General features: G+C 41.1%; 1 protein-coding gene across 2 annotated transcripts in view; it reads right to left on the bottom strand.

Moving 5' to 3' along the window:
- OSTF1 (osteoclast stimulating factor 1) overlaps window positions 1-19,635 on the bottom strand; it is a 60,777-nt gene that overhangs the window by 40,260 nt on the left and 882 nt on the right. The gene's annotated exons all lie outside the window — the stretch shown is intronic.

Raw genomic sequence — 19,635 nt, 5'->3', positions numbered from 1 at the left:
TTGTTTTTGGAAAAATAACAGGAGTTGAAAAGAGGGGCTGGTGGCAGTGTAGGGCAGACTAGAATACAGAGCAGAAAGTAGACAGAGGGGCCAGAAAGGGTGAAAGGTGGCTTAGGAATGTCTTGAATATCAACAGGCCTGAAGCCTGGCAGGAGAAACGGTGAGAGATTAGGCTGGGGACATGAGTGCAGACAGGCTACAGAGTTCTCAAATTTTTCTGAGACCCATAACAATAAACATTTTGCATATCAGGACCCAGGAAACACACACTCAAAAAACAAAAAAATTTTTCAGAAATACTTATCATTACATTTATATATGAATGTATATAACCAGTGTCTAGAGATCAAATGGGAATTTTTCAGATTAGATATCTGGTACTCCTTGTAAAAATAAAATACTCTCAGAATATATTAAAAATGGCCTTGGAAAGTATCCTATTTTTTCAAGAAATTTTTTAAAAATTTGAGCAAATAATATATGGACAAGCTTACAGAATGACTTTCATGAATGACTTTCATGAATGACTTTCATGAATGACTAATTCCTTAGGAAATTACAATTGTACATAGAAAATAAAACTCTGCAACAATAACAAAACAAATGGTCTTAGTCCTCTATAAAAACAAAAGCTAGCACCATAACATGATGATAAAATGTTTTCCTTTATTTAAAGCAGAACCCCTTAAAATCTGATATAGGGACAAAGATATACACTATATTTAAGAAAATGATTAGAGAATCTCTAGAGACATAGAACAGAGTTAAAGGACTCACTTCCTACTTACCCAATAGACACACAGGGGTCAAATCTGTAGTGAGAGCATTTTACTACCTCTAGTTAATCCTAGAACTCTTATATAACACACTCTGGATGAGTGAAAAATATTATCAAATACAACAGGAAAATGTAATAAGTGGAAGCAAAGAGTAAGCAAAAACTTTGAGTCTCTCTCAGTTCAGAAAAAAATAATTCAAATTTTCTTCTATAGCACATATGAGAGACTCTAAACAAGTTTCTATCCAAAATTATAACAGAACCAAAAACAGGAAAGTGAGTTTAGAGAGGTCACCTATAGGAAACCAACAAGATGTCTAAACTATTCCAAGATCATTGACTCACTAAGACAACAGCCTTTAAACTGGAAACTGTTTCCCCAATTACATTCCTTCTCAAGTCATATACTAGTGCTCCTTCAAAAGGTTTATGAAGTGCTCCCAAGGGTCATGTTCCTGGTGCAACAGTGGTGAACCTTGCCTGGTGGCCCCAGAAAAGTTGGACATAACACCTCTGTTGGAAGCTACACCCAGTGGCCATCCCAGGGCCAGACCTGGCATTGCTGAAGACTCAGCCCCAGAAAGGGGATGTGCTCGGTTGTGAGCTCCTCCACCCAACTCAACCTGGTTCTGAAAGTCAACACTGTTTACGGAAAGGAGGGGCTACAACTGGAAGGTCTGGAAAGACCCAAAGAGTCCAAATGACTCCTGGAAAAGGTCAGGGGAAAATCTTAACCCAAACAAACGTTCAGGTATTTTTCCAAACCAGATTAGCTATTAGGAGGACAAGGGAGTGAGAATTAAGTCCTGAGGATTTCCCCAAAGGCTAGACAGAGACAAACACAAAGAGCTGTAGTTTTCTGGAGCTATAATTAAAACAGGATAATTACAGGACCATTCTTAGGAAAATCTTCCTTCTACTCGAGGCCTTGGGTGGAGCTGTGATAAAATTCCTGAGGGTTACATACTTACTTTCAGGGACTAACCTCAGCACTCTAAGACCCAAGGCAAATTGCTTATGGATTTTTTTTTTAACTCTTTTTCATTAATGGATGCCCAGAAGATCATTTCTCTTTTTCAGAAACATGGGCATGGGGTCATAGGGAATTTGGAATTTGTTCTTAAACTTCTAGGAAAACCTCTGGTCCCCTCCCTTGAGCTTGCAAAACTATCTGCTGTTTATAATGTGGAAGGGTAGACAGTGAAAATAACTGCTCTGCCCACAGGGACGGAAGAGGGGAAACTCTGCACTCTCTAGGGTTTGGCTTTCCACCAATATTCAGTGGTCACCCAAACTGCAGGCTTCCATAATAATTGCTAGGAATGTGTCCCACCATCCAGATGCAGAAGTGCCCTCCCTTCTTGTCATCTGTCCTAACAAATTGCAGTCCCTTATCTATAAAGACATTCAGTGAAAAATTAACACTCAAGATCACTATAATAATTTTCAACTGTGAACCAAATTTTTTGTATTTGAGTCTAAAGTTACAGCAATAAAACTTATTCCCATTAGTACAAGTCTACGTTCTTAATATTGCCATTATATCAGAAGCCCTGTAAATATGTAAATGTTATTTTCTTGAAAAAATTGGTTTCTTGTGTCAGATCTACATAGCTGACAGTGTAAAGGGTGGGCTGAGAATCACTCTCTTAGAGGAGGACTATCAATTAACTTTTAGAGAAAAGCAATGAAAACCCTCCTTTCTGATAAAGAATCCGCCTGCCAATGCAGGAGACACAAGAGACAAGGGTTTGACCCCTGGGGCAAGAAGATCCCCTAGAGTAGGCAACCTACTCCAGTATTTCCTGCCTGAAAAATGCCATGGACAGAGGAGCCTGGCGGGTACAGTCCACAAGGTCACAAAGAGTTGAACACGACTGAGCAGAGAATTTGATTTTCTCTCTGTGTGCCTGATCAGAGCTCTCAGGCTCGGGGAATGGGTAAGAAGTCTTTTAAACTTTACCTATTCCAACTGTTATTTATAAGCTAATGAGTTTCATATTGTAATATCTGATTCATAACTAAGTTTAGAAAATGAGGCTATGGGATCTCTGGTTGTGCCTGTCTATACGTTTATGTGTGCATTATCCTTGTTTTTACCTTTGGATGGTATTATCAAAATTAATTTGTAAGTGAGCACTACTTAATTAGATTAAAGGAAATTAAGTGCTTATATAAATTCTCAAAAAAAAAAAAAACAACACACACACACACACACACAAGATAACTGGCCAGAATTAATTTCAGTTCACATGAACTGGGAAATATTCAATATTACATTAATACTTGGTATTAACGTTTAAGCTTGTTGATTTAATTAACACAGACACGTCTTTAAAGTCACCAACATTAAACATAATATCTTTATTGTGCCTCGGTTTAATAGAAGTCAAATAAGGCCTTATTATATCTGTTGCAAATTTGTCAGCAAGAAAAATAATTTGGTATGATGAAATTTTTGTAAGTGCAATAAATGCTTTGGATGAACTTTTAAAGAATAATTATGTTTTAGGAATGTCTACTTGAGCATGATCTCTTCAGATATTTGGTAATGTGAAATTTTACAGCTGTGTTAAATTAAGCTTTAAATGATGAAAATCTGTTGAATAGCTTCGTCATTCCCAAATAAAATAAGATACTGAGACATCAATTACTAAATAGAGAAACTAAAGATATTTAGGACTATTAATGAATATGCTTGGAGCTACCCTGAGATGTTCTCTATAAAAAAGCAAATCTTTTTCAAATTATCACAGGCATTTACTTTGACCAATCTACAGAATGCTAAAGTAAGACAGTTCATAATTGCTTCATTCTTAGTTTTCACTAGAAATTAAGGTTTTCAAGAGTTGAGGAGTCTAATTCAAACATGTAATTAGGGTTAACAGAAATAATAAAGGAAGCATTTCTGTATACAGTAGGAAGCCGGATATATGTTTTCGGCTATATGAGGGTATATGAGGAATAAAGAGGGTATATGAGGAATAGAATTGCATTTTATTAGGAAAAAGAAAAGAAGTCTGCCTGAGAGCTAATGATTTCTGGATGAAAAAGAAAAAGTAATGGATACAGAAAGTGAGGGGAGGATTGTGGGAAGTGGACCTTGAAAAAAGAGCTTTGTACATAGTCAGGACTGGCTAAGTTTAGAATAAATTAAATTGAGTATATTTTAAAACTAAACTGGTCTATAACTTAAGCTTCTCTCTCTGATGAGGACAAGTTTTCTTAAAATACTGGATTGCCTTTGATAACAGATTTTAAGTTTCTTTACCTTTTAAGTGATCTGTTCTGTATTTGCCTTTGAAATATTTTATTGTTATTTTTGGGTTTGGTTTTTTTTTTTGGTGATGTTGCTCAGTCGTGTCTGACTCTTTGCAATCCCGTGGACTGTACTGTTACTTGGGCTAAGTGAATAACTACTGTTTCAGAGCAACCCATGATCCTATTTGACTGAGTAGATAGGACTGATATCTTTCAGACAAACTTCAAAATCTTTTGATATTTTTCTGACAAACTTCCAAAGTATCAATTTTTAATTGTAATTCTTTTGACCTCCAGCTAACTTTGAGATGTTTTAGAAGGCCATAATGCATCTCAGAGAGAAATATTTAACTAGTACATTAAATTATTTAGTGAACATTATTATTACAAGAGTGATAACCTTTTAAAATATATATATCCATAATGTATGGATATTATTAATACAGTATGGATTCGTACATTATTATCATTAATAATGTACATTATTAGTACATTATTAATACAGTACAGTCTAGTCTAGGCTTTCCTGGTGGTTCAGATGGTAAAGAATATGCTTGCAATCGAATCCAGGGTTCAACCTCTAGGTCAGGAAGATCCCCTGGAGAAGGAAATGGCAACCCACTCCAGTATTCTTGACTGGAAAATCCCATGGACAGAAGAGCCTGGCAGGCTACAGTCCAAGGGGTCACAAAGAGTTGGACATGACTGAGTGACTAAAACTGGGGTTATTCTAGAAATTACATGAAATTTCTAAAAATTTAGTATGCTCTATTCTAGTTATTTCAAGGAGAAGGCAATGGCACCCCACTCCAGTACTCTTGCCTGGAAAATCCCATGGACGGAGGAGCCTGGTAGGCTGCAGTCCATGGGGTCTTGAAGAGTCAGACATGACTGAAGCGACTTAGCAGCAGCAGCAGTTATTTCAAAATGTTGCATGTCATAGCAAATTTCTTATCAACTACATTATGATTGGATATTTAATCATGACTCTTTAAATATTTCTGTCATTTATAGACAGTTGTACTCTGCTAAATCTCAAATTATACTGAGGAACTGGTTAAGAAAGAATCTTAAGGAAACTTGATGACTTCATCAAAAGTTTAACAAGAGGATTAGTTACTGAGTGAACTGGTGAATACAGTTATAATGCTTATTTTTCTATCCGAAACATTACTTTTAATCTGTGTTTTCCAGATATAAAAAACCCTTCCCCTCAAACTAATTATGATGTACCAGCAATTTAATAATTACACCTCTGTAAGCAGGACTGAAATATTTTTCTTTTATCTCTACCTGACCCCTCCATGGACTGGAAACTCTTAGGCTGCCAGCAGCTTTATCAGATAAAACAGAAAAGCCACCTCCTGACAGGTGCAGGAGTCTGAAGATACTTTGTAGGCCTCAGTAAGAAGAATTTACCTAAGCAGAAATCTGTGACAAGTCATTGACTTGGCTTTCCTGGCTCAGAGATACCTTTCATCAATTGATCACACTTAATTTGTGAAAAAATTAACCTTGATTTGACTATATTGAAGAAGGAAATAGCAGCCCACTCCAATATGCTTGCCTGAAAAATCCCATGGACAGAAGTGCCTGGGTGGGCTACAGTCTATGGGATTGCAGAGTCAGACATGACTGAGTGACCAAGCAGTAGACTACATTTTAAAAAATGAGGGTAATTTTAGAGAACAAGAGATGTTTCAGTGGATATCAAAATCTAACTCTGTTTAATGAGGTCTGTATCCCCTGAGACTCATTTCTTAGTTCCTTGCTGTTATGTTATATTGTTGCAAAGTTTAACTGAATTATGAGAAAGGCACTCTAAGTTTGTTTCTGAAGCTCAACTGAGTAACCTATCTTTGGATGAAGATCAGGTGCTCCATGACCTGCAACCGGGAGGTTAACACCCGCGTATTGTCATTTAAACATAAAGGCTCCCCTCATGCTGGAGAAAATTAAACCATACTAGAGATAACCAGCACACCCCACTCCAGTACTCTTGCCTGGAAAATCCCATGGATGGAGGAGCCTGGTGGCTGCAGTCCATGGGGTCGCTAAGAGTCAGACACAACTGAGCGACTTAACTTTCACTTTTCACTTTCATGCACTGGAGAAGGAAATGGCAACCCACTCCAGTGTTCTTGCCTGGAGAATCCCAGGGACGGGGGAGCCTGGTGGGCTGCCATCTATGGGGTCGCACAGAGTCAGACACAACTGAAGCGACTTAGCAGCAGCAGCAGCAGCAGAGATAACCAGCATAGTAACACTAAGAAACTGGGCTAGGTGCCTTATGAACAGTGCCAATACATAATTTCCCTTAAAGATAAGGATTGGTACAGAACAGATTAAGACGATCTGGGATATAACGGGTCACACCTAATGGAAGTTCTTGACTTAAATTCTTCAGTTCAGTTCAGTCACTCAGTCGTGTCCGACTCTTTGCGACTCCATGAATTGTAGCACGCCAGGCATCCCTGTCCATCACCAACTCCCGGAGTTCACTCAAACTCACGTCCATCAAGTCGGTGATGCCATCCAGCCATCTCATCCTCTGTCGTCCCCTTTTCCTCCTGCCCCCAATACCTCCCAGCATCAGAGTCTTTTCCAATGAGTCAACTCTTCACATGAGGTGGCCAAAGTACTGGAGTTTCAGCTTTAGCATCATTCCTTCCAAAGAAATCCCAGGGCTGATCTCCTTCAGAATGGACTGGTTGGATCTCCTTGCAGTCCAAGGGATTCTCAAGAGTCTTCTCCAACACCACAGTTCAAAAGCATCAATTCTTCGGCGCCCAGCTTTCTTCACAGTCCAACTCTCCCATCCATACATGACCACTGGAAAAACCATAGCCGTGACTAGACGGACCTTTGTTGGCAAAGTAATGTCTCTGCTTTTGAATATGCTATCTAGGTTGGTCATAACTTTCCTTCTAAGAAGTAAGTACTTAGGACTTTACTAATACTGCTAGCTAAATTGTTCTCTGCATTACCAAAAGTGTGACTCTGGCTCTGAAAAAATGAAGTTCCATAGCATACCAAGATCAACAATGGTAATAGTGTAACTCTAATTATAGGAAGAAGAAACAACAGGGAATATTTTCCGGGACCATAAAAGACTATTAAGACAGGTGGTCCAGACACTTTTGGCTACTGCTGAGTAAGGCCTAACTAGTAACAGCAGATAGAGTGGCCCGTCAGTGAAATCTTTCCCAGACCCAGGAATGAGCACTCCCAGTACCAAGGGACAAAATGGTCATGAAATACCCCCAAACCATAGTCAAATGTATGACTTTGAATGGGCCAAATTGGCACTTGCGATATGCCTCTTCAAGGACTAGGTCAACGGCCACTGCAGCCACTGACCTTCAACACACCCTGAAAGGAGTTCAGGGTGGAAATCAGAATTGCGACACACTGTGCACTGGGAAAAACCAGCAGAACTGGCCTGCAGATAGATACTTTCAGGAGGAGATTTTATGCGCCCCAATTCTTGCATCTTCTCATATCTAGAAAAGCACTAAAATCATTAACAGTGTCAACTGCTTTGGCCACTAAGGACAGAAATGTAATTGAAAGTCAAAATGGAATAGCAGTGGTTCAAATATTCAAGGTAATACTAGGTGACATTATGTATGTGATTACAGACAAGTCCTTGTATTGCTAAGAATTTCAGTCTTCTGAGCTGGGTCAAACTTGAGACACTACCAGCTATTTTCAAAACAATGTCTGCTAATAGCTGGTATGTGCACCATTATGGTTTCAAGGTATCCTCTTGTAACTATTAAATTTTTAGAAAATGAAATTGCATTAGATCAGATATTAGCAGAAAATGAGACATGTAGTGACCAACTATGGAATGAGGTTTGTGGCATTGTACAGGAGACAGGGATCAAGACCATTCCCACGAAAAGCAATGCAAAAAAGCCAAATGGCTGTCTGGGGTGGCCTTACAAATAGCTGTGAAAAGAAGAGAAGTGAAAAGCAAAGGAGAAAAGGAAAGATATAAGCATCTGAATGCAGAGTTCCAAAAATAGCAAGAAGAGATAAGAAAGCCTTCCTCAGCGATCAATGCAAAGAAATAGAGGAAAATAACAGAATGAGAAAGACTAGAGATCTCTTCAAGAAAATTAGAGATACCAAGGGAATGTTTCATGCAAAGATGGGCTCGATAAAGGACAGAAATGGTAAGGACCTAACAGAAGCAGAAGATATTAAGAAGAGATGGCAAGAATACACAGAGGAACTGTACAAAAAACATCTTCATGACCAAGATAATCACGATGGTGTGATCACTCATCTAGAGCCAGACATCCTTCAATGTGAAGTCAAGTGGGCCTTAGAAAGCATCACTACAAACAAAGCTAGTGGAGGTGATGGAATTCCAGTTGAGCTATTTCAAATACTTAAAGATGATGCTGTGAAAGTGCTGTACTCAATATGCCAGCAAATATGGAAAACTCAGCAGTGGCCACAGGACTGGAAAAGGTCAGTTTTCACTCCAATCCCAAAGAAAGGCAATGCCAAAGAATGCTCAAACTACCGCACAATTACGCTCATCTCACATGCTAGTAAAGTAATGCTCAAAATTCTCCAAGCCAGGCTTCAGCAATACGTGAACCATGAACTTCCTGATGTTCAAACTGGTTTTAGAAAAGGCAGAGGAACCAGAGATCAAATTGCCAACATCCGCTGGATCATCGAAAAAGGAAGAGAGTTCCAGAAAAACATCTATTTCTGCTTTATTGACTATGCCAAAGCCTTTGACTGCGTGGATCACAATCAACTGTGGAAAATTCTGAAAGAGATGGGAATACCAGACCATCTGACCTGCCTCTTGAGAAATCTGTATGCAGGTCAGGAAGCAACAGTTAGAACTGGACATGGAACAACAGACTGGTTCCAAATAGGAAAAGGAGTACATCAAGGCTGTATATTGTCACCCTGCTTATTTAACTTATATGCAGAGTACAACATGAGAAATGCTGGACTGGAAGAAACACAAGCTGGAATCAAGATTGTCGGGAGAAATATCAATAAACTCAGATATGCAGATGACACACCCCTATGGCAGAAAGTAAAGAGGAACTAAAAAGCCTCCTGATGAAAGTGTAAGTGGAGAATGAAAAAGTTGGCTTAAAGCTCAACATTCTGAAAACAAAGATCATGGCATCCGGTCCCATCACTTCATGGGAAATAGATGGAGAAACAGTGGAAACAGTGTCAGACTTTATTTTGGGGGGCTCCAAAATCACTGCAGATGGTGACTGCAGCCATGAAATTAAAAGACGCTTACTCCTTGGAAGGAAAGTTATGACCAACCTAGATAGCATATTCAAAAGCAGAGACATTACTTTGCCAACAAAGGTTCATCTAGTCAAGGCTGGTTTTTCTTGTGGTCATGTATGGATGTGAGAGTTGGACTGTGAAGAAGGCTGGGCGCCGAAGAATTGATGCTTTTGAACTGTGGTGTTGAAGACTCTTGAGAGTCCCTTGGACTGCAAGGAGATCCAACCAGTCCATTCTGAAGGAGATCAGCCCTGGGATTTCTTTGGAGGGAATGATGCTAAAGCTGAAACTCCAGTACTTTGGCCACCTCATGTGAAGAGTTGACTCATTGGAAAAGACTCTGATGCTGGTAGGGATTCGGGACAGGAGGAGAAGAGGACGACAGAGGATGAGATGGCTGGATGGCATCACTGACTCGATGGACATGAGTCTGAGTGAACTCCGGGAGTTGCTGATGGACAGGGAGGCCTGGCGTGCTGAGATTCATGGGGTCGCAAAGAGTTGGACATGACTGAGCGACTGAACTGAACTGAAGTGACCAATAGCTCCTGTAATATAGATGTTAATAGCACATCTGAAGTTAAAATCTACTTAGATAAAAGCAAACAATTGGCTACCTGGCTACATATAAGTCTCCCCAAGGTACACAGACTGGCATTCAGGCTTACACTCCCAAATTCCTCAGGGAATGAGATTTATTTTGTCTATTAAAATTCTAGGTGTCACTCCTCCAACTACTTCTAACTGGGTCTTTTACACCAAAATAGAATGCCAAGGGATTGAGATTTTAATCATACAAGGTTCAGATCCAAGACCTGGAACTCAGAAATATGTCCAATTCAGTGCCTGTTCTCCAAATTGAGGGACTGTGCCCAATTTTAGCAGGGAGTGGCCAGAGCCAATGTCGTCCAGTTCCTTGAATTGAAACTGAGCAAGCTCTGTGGGGCTCCAGGGTACAAATCCTTTCTGTGTCCCCCGATTCTTGTTTGTAGGATACAAGCTTCATTCAGCCTCTATGACCTTCCCTGAGTTCTAAAGCAAAGATTCAAACAGTTGCTAACCAGGGAAGGGAAGGGACACAGAAACAGGGGAGGAGCAGTTAAGTAGTGGTGCAGCCTCAGAGCAAGGTCCTAGTTCCTCCTCAAGGACTATGAATAACAGTACTTTTGAGTTCTTCTGCAGGAAATAAGACCCCCGTGCAGGTGGGGAATGGTAACTTCAGGCTGAGTGCTAGATTCCTGGAGCAACTGCCCTGTTACCTCACTACCAACCAATCTTAAAAGAGCCACACACCATGCAGCCCCCACCCCAAATTTTGCCTTCCTTTTCAGGGCCCAGCGATGACCATCCTGTTGGGCCTCCTGTTTGGCTCTTGTTTTTGTCAACTGCTTACAAGGTTTACCTCTGACAGGATCCAACAGTTTCAGACTAAACTCATGCTACTCTGAGGGAGAATGCTGGTTTTGGGTGAAGACTACCTCGATTTAAGCCAGGTGGTGAGAGACTTCTACTCTACTAGGCAGGACTATTCCCACTCTCAACAGGAAGTATTTGTAAAAGAGACCTCTACCTCAACTCCCAGGAAGTATATTGAGAATAAAGTCTCAGCGGGGAATTGTTAGGGGAAGCACTAACTGAAACCACCCTCCAGCCAGGCACCTAGTAACCACTTGCATGAGTTATCTTACAACAGGAGGTCCTAGTTAAGGAATGCAGAAGTAACAAGATATCACCAACTAGAATAATTTAGGAAAAGTTAAAAGGAGAGAGAAGACACCAGTCCGTACATCCTACCAAACTCCTAGAATCCTTCTCACTGGAACCCATCTTGGCTGAGAGATGCACATGCCATTTGGAAGGACCTCATGTGAAGAGCTGACTCATTGGAAAAGACTCTGATGCTGGGAGGGATTGGGGGCAGGAGGAGAAGGGGACGACAGAGGATGAGATGGCTGGATGGCATCACCGACTCGATGGACATGAGCCTGAGTGAACTCCGGGAGTTGGTGATGGACAGGGAGGCCTGGCGTGCTGCAATTCATGGGGTCGCAAAGAGTCGGACACGACTGAGCGACTGATCTGATCTGATCTGAGTTAGAATGACTGGCCAGAGACAAACAGGAAACTAACCTCATTACCATAAAACCAGAGACTGCAGGCCACGTGGCAGAGCAGTTCTCCTGGATTCCCTTACCCTGCCCTTCTCTCTTTCCTTCTCTCTCTGCCCTGGCATCCCTTCCCCATAAAGTCTCTTGCTTCGTCAGCACATGCGTCTCCTTGGACAATTAATTTCTGAGTGTAGACAAAAGCCCACTCTTGGGCCCTGGAAGTAGTCTCCCTTCCTGCAACAACAATGGCCACATTTTGCGAGCATCTTATTGGCATCCATGCATGCAGACCCCAGACACATTTCTGCAGAACCACCCCAATGTTGCCTTCTAGGCAGGTGCAAGGAAAAAAGAACACACTCCACTGTCCTGTGTAGCCGGAAACCTAAGTGAAATCACGCCAGACCTAATTAAGAATATATTATGTCCCCATCCTAGCCCACTTGCCATCCTCTCTCTCTCATAGAAATCTGAATTTATGAACTGCCCTTAAAAAGTATTTAACTCTTCCATGTTTTCATTACCATGGTACTGATCACTGGGAGTAGCAGGGAGATGGGTAAGGGACTATCAAAAATGTCCCAGGGCTCTATAAAAAGCACAGGATGAAATTATGTAGAAATCTGAGGAATTATTTGAAAAGTCAGTCTAAGGCAATAGAGATTCAGAATCAGATTTAGAATCAAACAAAAAAACTGAGGTCCCGAGTAGTCTATGGACTGACTTATCAAAGTGACCTAATAAGTTAATTAAAAAAAAAAAAAAATTGAGATCAGAATTTCACTCCAAAGCTAACATTCATTTCCCATTACTATATTCTGCCTCTCTCCCCTCCAAATCAGAGTTTGGTCTTAGAATACCCTAATTAGCCCATCTTTATGCCTAAATTCCTATCAGTAACAACTAGTTCATCTGAAAAAGGAAATTTCTCAGGAATCTTTTTTTTAGCTTATTTTTTAATGTAAGCACATTGGGGAAGACGATTCTGATAAATCAATGATTTGTTTAACACCGCAGGTAAATCTGCTCATCATATGTGAAGCAATGAGTTTATTCTCAGAGGCCCATGGAACTGAGAAAAGAGGAAGACAAGTGCCAGGTGATGTCAGTGACGAAAACCAGGATGCGCCTGGGCAAGATATTGCTGTAAGGCTCTCTGGGCACGTGGCCTTGGTCCCCAAATCAGAGCTCCAACAACAACGGACTATGGCACTCAGGTCTACCGAAGGTTAGGTCTGAAGAAGGATGGACACCCAATGGGAAATCTGTCTAAGATCAGACATAGACCCACGTCAATCTTAAGGTCACAGCATGCTGGAAAGGCTCAGTGTGTTAGCCAGAGGGCCATATAACAGGAAACATGTGTCCAAGCAAGCTAAAGACAAGGGTTCAGGGCAGACCAAGCAGTATACATCCCAGTGCCAGTCAACAAGAGAGTGCCTGGTTAGATGTCAAAACTTCAGAGAGATACGTGCCAACCGAGAATCAGGAAATGAGCAGGAACCCACTGTGGAGAACAGAGCTCCTACTAAGTCAGTGTCAAGTCCTAGGGACCATTTAGAGACTCAATATTTAGGTATAAACTTGGACTCTCCTGAGTAGGAAGACATTAGGCAAGAACTAGAAGCAGCTCTATTGATGTGACAGGCTCCCTGAAAGAGGAAGTGGGCAGTCACCATAAGCACTGACTCCCACTCAACAGCTCTTCTTAATGTACACCCAGGTTGTGATTAGCAGCTCCTTAGGTGACTTTGATTTATAACCTGAGTTCTGAGGAATAAAAGTCCTCAGCAGAAAAACTAGGCTGAAAACAATCTTGGGTGTGATATATTATTCAGAAACTAACTTTGCAAAGACTGGTGTTTGTTGCTGTTTCTCAGACAGTTTTCTGGTCTGAAACACCAGTAAGAATACCTTCAGTTTAGGTCCTCCCAGGGCTATTTGACCTGTATTCAGGTCAAGAAGCAACCATTAGAACCGGGTATGGAACAACGGATTGATTAACAATTGGGAAAGGAGGATGTCAAGGCTGTATATTGTCACCCTGCTTATTTAACTTATATGCAGAGTACATCATGCAAAATGTCGGGCCGATGAAGCACAAGCTAGAATCAAGACTGCCAGAAGAAATATCAACAACCTCAGATACGCAGATGATACCACTCTAATGGTAGAAAATGAAGAGAAACTAAACAGCCTCTTGATGAGGGTGAAAGGAATGAAAAAGCTGGCTTAAAACTCAACATTCAAAAAACTAAGATCATGGCAGCCGGTCCCAACACTTCATGGTAAATACTGGAAACAGGGACAGATTTTATTTTCTTGGGCTCCAAAATCACTGCAGCCATGAAATTAAAAGACACTTACTCCTTGGAAGAAAAGCTATGATAAACCTAAACAGTGTATTAAAAAACAGAGACATCACTTTGCTGACAAAGGCCCATATAGTCAAAGCTATGGTTTTTCCAATAGTCATGTATGGATGTGAGAGCTGGACCATAAAGAAGACTGAATGCTGAAGAACTGATGCTTTTGAATTGTGGAGCCAGAGAAGACTCTTGAGAGTCCCTTGGACTGCAAGGAGATACAACCAGTCAATCCTAAGGGAAATCAACCCTGAATGTTCATTGGAAGGACTGATGCTGAAGCTCCAATACTTTGGACACCTGATGTGAAGAACCGACTCTTTGGAAAAGACCCTGATGCTGGGAAAAGTTGAGGACAGCAGGAGAAGGGTGCCACTGGGATGGTTGGATGGCATCACCAACTCAATGGACATGAATCTGAACAAACTCCAGGAGATAGCAGAGGACAGAAGAGCCCGGTTTGATGCAGTCCATGGAGTCACAAAGAGTCAGACACAACTGAACGAATGAACAACAACAGGGCTACTGTCAACAAACTTTCACAAACTCATCAAAACAACAGGCCCCAAAAGCAGCTCCCAAACCCTGTAAACCTGCATAGACAACAACTTAGAGAAAGTCCTAAGAGTCTGATTTCCAAGAAAGGAAATATGAGACTCTGTGGAATCTTCCAAATCTGGAGTCTGGAGACACCTGCCAACTGTCCCAAAAAACCTGGAGGGTCTTCTCTCAGCCTAGCATTTCTCATCCGTGCTCAGAGAACTAGAATTTGGAGGGATCCTCTCCATAAGCATGGATTGGATCAAGACATTTCTAGAAGATACAGCCATCCCAGAATACTCTCCAAGTGGAAGTCACACAAGTATCATACCAGTGGGTTGAATCAAGTCTGTCCTCATAGACAAGAGAATCCTGACATAGAAGCCCTGAATTTCCCAGAACCCAGCAAAATCCCTGAGTCAGGGATGTCAGAAAGGCTCTCAGGGCTGCTTTCAGATCACTGTAAGAGGCTGGAGGCAGACCCTCCAGCAAGAGAAAAAACCTGGTCTAGACACCCTAGAGTCAGTTTCTAGGGTCTCCCTTAATTTGAATTTAAACAGCTTTAAGGCTCCCTGGGAAACAGGAACATTAGACTAGGAAAGAACCACCAGATACCTCCCCTCCAGGGACCCCAAGCTCTCACCACTCCATGGTCCCCTCTGTGGCTTGCTGCTGCTGCCACCATCCCCACCCCTTGCTTGTCTTACACAAGTGCCTGAATGGGGGCTTCCTCACTGTTCTGTCCTCCCAGCAGCCACTGAAGCCAGGCACCTACCTCTTCCACTTCCTCTCAAAGCTACGGTCATGCCCTCAGCCCTGACACTTGCACAGTGAAGAACAGTCTGTCTGCTTGCCTGCTGATGCAGTGCTCTACTGGGTGTGGCCCCTCAGGCCTCCAGTCTTCTTGGCCTGTGGCTGACAGGGCTGCCCAGGCCCACTACCCCTTTCTCCCAATCTGCAACTTGTACCCCTCTGACCTGGCGCCCCTAATAAATTCAAGTTCACACAAGGGTGGCAGGAGGTGGAGACAGGGGTGAGAATGAGTACCTTCTTTGATTCCAAGAATATAAAACCAAAGCAATTTATCAAATTCTAAGGAAGCTAATAAGTTTAAAAATGCTCATCAAAATGCACAAATACAGAACTCTCCCCTAACTCTTACCCTAAGAGTAAGTTGAGGGATTTGCCTTGTAACTTTCTAAAAATTCTACAGATACTCAAACACTGAGTGGGAAACAACTGGAAAGAATTAATAAAAAGGACGTGGCCTCAGCAGCCCCACCAGTGACTTGTGTGAGTGAGCTGAAGCTGTGACCCTCTTTAACTCACGTCTGCAAACTAATCACCCACAGCTCTTGTTAACAACTGACAAATTGATAAACGCGGGAGTAGATGGTTCACATGTGGACATTCAAATGCTCACTTTCTGTGTGAAGCAATAATGTTTTTCACAAACTGCGACACTAGGCAGAAGGCTTTCTCTTTAATTTGGGACAAATTTCTCCAGTTCACAGCTCCACACCAAATATCCCTGGCTTCTGTGAGAGGAGCTCAGGCCCTGTGCAGTCAAGCAAACATGGACAGGCCATCGTGTCAAGTTATTTCATTTCTCCACATGTCAAATGACTTCCCTCTTTTCTGCCTACTAAATTCTTACTCAGCATTGGAGACCCTGCTTAAATTTTCCCTCTTTAGCAACACCATCTCAGCGTCTTCAAGCTCCTTGCCTTGTACTTCTAGCCCTCTAACTACACTTTGATAATACCTCCTATCACATGTGTGGCAATTTTTCTGTGTAAGGCATGCTCAAACATTTTGGGTAGGAAAGTAAATTAGAACTACCTCTTTGGGAGAGCGTTTTGGAAGTGTGTGTGAATGTGGCAATGTATTAATACATACCCTCTGGCACAACAATCCCACTGCTGGGACTCTGTCCTGTGTGTACACTCACACATGTAAGCAACAAGGCTGTTTTAACACTATTTGCTATAACAGAAGAAATGACTGAAGCGTGGTTCATGGGTATGGTTAAATAAATACAACAGAGTACTAGAAAGCTGTTCAAAAGAATCAAAAATCTCTCTATATACTGGTATCTGAAACTATTTTCCCAAGCTCATTTAATTTGTTTGATAATGTTTGTTCCCCAGCTTTATTTAAGTATGAATGAAATGACAAATGAATAGAGAATTTGACTTAACAGTTCAAATCAGCCCACTAAAAGGATGTGTCTGTCCCCCGTCTCTCTCCCTCTTCCCAAGCCCATGTATTTTGTTTCCCATGGCCGTTACGCAAGTGAAGACAAATTTGGCAATGGTTTTCACTGGACTTGAGGTATGAGATGAAGGGGATCAGAAAATGTCATCCCAAGATGTAAAAATAGGCCAAAGGACGTTGAATGAGATTTGGACTAGAATCCTCTCATTCTAAGTAGGTCTGATAACCTTCCCATGTGGCTGGAAACCTGATGTCTGTCTGACCTTGACGAATTCTTTTAAATGGCTTATTGATTTTCGCGATGGAAGTAAAGCGGTCTAAATATTTCACTGTCTTGGGAAAATAAATTCAAGGGGCTTTGAAGAAGCAAATGTCAATGTTTTAGGTTCTTTCATATTTACAGTAAAAACATCACAAATCTTCAAAGATGTCACACATATGCTGCTTATATAACACCTTTGAGAGGGAAAAGGTTTTCATCTAAAATGATCTGAAGTTTTGTATAATTTTTTCCTCTCTGAATAAATGAATCAGTTAAAGCTATCACTAGATGACAGCTAGGGATGATTTTTATACTTTCGTTTATTTATTTATTGTTCTCTGTACTATAGCTTCTAAATTTTCTATAACAAAAACATATTCCTTCCTTTTTTAGCCGTAAGATTTTTTTAAGCAAAATGGATAAGTCAGCCATCCAATTGTAGATAGGCGACAATCTAAGATATTTTCTGGAGATACCTAAATCTCCCCCATTAGTTTCAAAAGCTTCAGGGACAAGATCTTATTTTATTGTTCCTTGGAGCCCCAGGGTCCAGCACAGGGCCTAAAATACAAGCTGCATGTATTAAGAAGTGTTTAGCAAACCAATTTTGGATATGGCCACTAACCCAAACTCTGGTATAACCTCAGGAAGGTAAAAAAGGAAATGAAGTGGCAGGGCTCTCCTGCCAGCAGCTGACCAGGACTCTGAAAGAACATTCCTTTGGAAAATGGTACCCCTACTGAGTATACGCCAATCACCCTGACAGATATACATCAGCCCACATTATAGCTACATGTCCACTGCTACTAAAATCTTCCCGTAAGTCCTCTGTCCTCCTTCACCTAGCTCCCCTCATTTCCACACTGCCTCTGAAATTGAACCATGCTGCTTCACCTGGATCTTGTACTGCAGGAAGCTCTAAAGACTAGCATTATGATGTCCCACTTGTGTTTCTTGTAGAGATGTCCAGTCCACTGCAATACTTAAAGAGAACCCACCCATGAGAAGTTCATTTCAGATCTCACTACCACTGTAATAATTCTTCTCAGAGCAAGTAATACATTTTAATTTTATGAACACTGCGAATTTTAGTAATTGATCTGTTCTCTCTCTCTGCTTGAAGCAAAGAGCCAAATCTACAGGCCTTCTTTAGAAACTTTGCAGGACCTTACAACATACATGTCTGTAAGATAACTTTCTCTCCAGTTTCCTCTTATTATTCTTTCCTCCCTCTATAGGACCCCACTTCCTGCATCTTTTTTTTTTTTTTTTTTCAAGTTTCATTCAGGATGAGGCAGGGGTATAAACAAACCAAAAAGCTAAGAATTAAATACACCATGTCGTCCAATTCCAAGTATGCTTTAGACATTTTCACCCATCTATCTTGCCTGCAGGACAAGAAAGTAAATGTCAGCACCACCCTTCTTGTTGCTACAGCCAAGGGGTGCGTTTGTGACAAGAAAGTCTGACCGAGGACCAGAGACACTTTCCTTCCCACTTCCTGCCTACCAGGAAGGTAAAAAAAGTTAAAATACACATGATGACAGGAGTTAATGGTATGCTTTGATGTAAAGCATAGTAACATCAAGGTTAAGAGCTCAGACTCTGGGGCCAAACTACCTGGGTTCTAATTCTGCCCACTCCTCTCCACTCAGTGGCTAATCTTGGGCTCCTTAACTTGACCTTTCTTGACTTAGCTTCATTTCCGCATCTGTGAAATGGGAACAATGCAGGTACTGACCTCATAGGGTTATTGTGAGAGGTAAATGAGATAATACACGGAAAGTGCTTAGATCAGTGCCTGGCACACTGTAAACGAGAGCCAGGACTATAATAGGCCCCTTCTGTTTTCAACTAAGCCAGGCCACACAAAGTTTCAAGTTGGATTAAAAGTGGTATTTCTCACTGTAAATTAGGTCACTGACAGATTATTTCTAGGGTGATCTTATTTTAGTTTGGATCTCATTTACAAATCAGTGTGGAGTCTGAATAGTAGTCATTTCTTAATAATTTGCTTTCTGACTTACTGAACAGGAGAAAGCAGTAAGGTCAGACAACAAAAATGGTTCCTGAAAGTGTATTTCCAACTGGTCACAGTGTGATCCCTAAACCACACCCAGGCAAATACACAAAAACACATCACGTCCGTGCCCCTCCAGCTGTAGCACAGACGTCACTGAATGTCTAGAGATGAAAAACCTCATGAATGGCTTCTCAGGACCTTCTTTGAAATAAAGTACTCTGTTCAGTTATCAAAGAATAACTATGCTGTGTTGATTACTTGAGGTCCTGATTTATACATAAGTTTAGAAAGCTGCCATTTTCCACAAACGCACTTAGAAGGCAAATTCCTCATCAGACTCCATTTCTAAAGAAACAGAGAGCCCAATCCTAGCCATGTCCCACCTTTGCTCATACCAGAGCCAAAGTGCCAGCAAAGTCACACCCAGTCCACCAAAATTCAAGTCCCGGGTGACTATGTCATATATGCGAGTGTGTACAGAATTTTCAAATAAAATGACTTGAAACTACCACTGCATGATGTCGTGAAGAAAGAAAACTGGATGAGATGAAAAGTTGAACAGCTTGACAAAAGTTTAGAAAAATCAAGAAAAAAAATCATTCACTGAAACGACTCTCTCCTAATCAAGGTTACTTTGAAACTGGATGTAAATAGATACATTTCAGTCTGTAATATACTGAAGTTACCTGAGACCAGGAAGAAAAAAGCTGAGAGTATGTCTGAGCCATTTCTCGTCCATTTCCTACGTTTTCTGTAATCACCTACCCAATGAAGGCATGAATTTGTTACAGTATCGA

This window comes from Bos javanicus, chromosome 8, assembly GCF_032452875.1.
Source record: "Bos javanicus breed banteng chromosome 8, ARS-OSU_banteng_1.0, whole genome shotgun sequence".
NCBI classification, from domain to species: Eukaryota; Metazoa; Chordata; class Mammalia; order Artiodactyla; family Bovidae; genus Bos; species Bos javanicus.
Note: the sequence above shows the minus strand (reverse complement) of the source record. Positions and strands in the feature narration are given on the sequence as shown.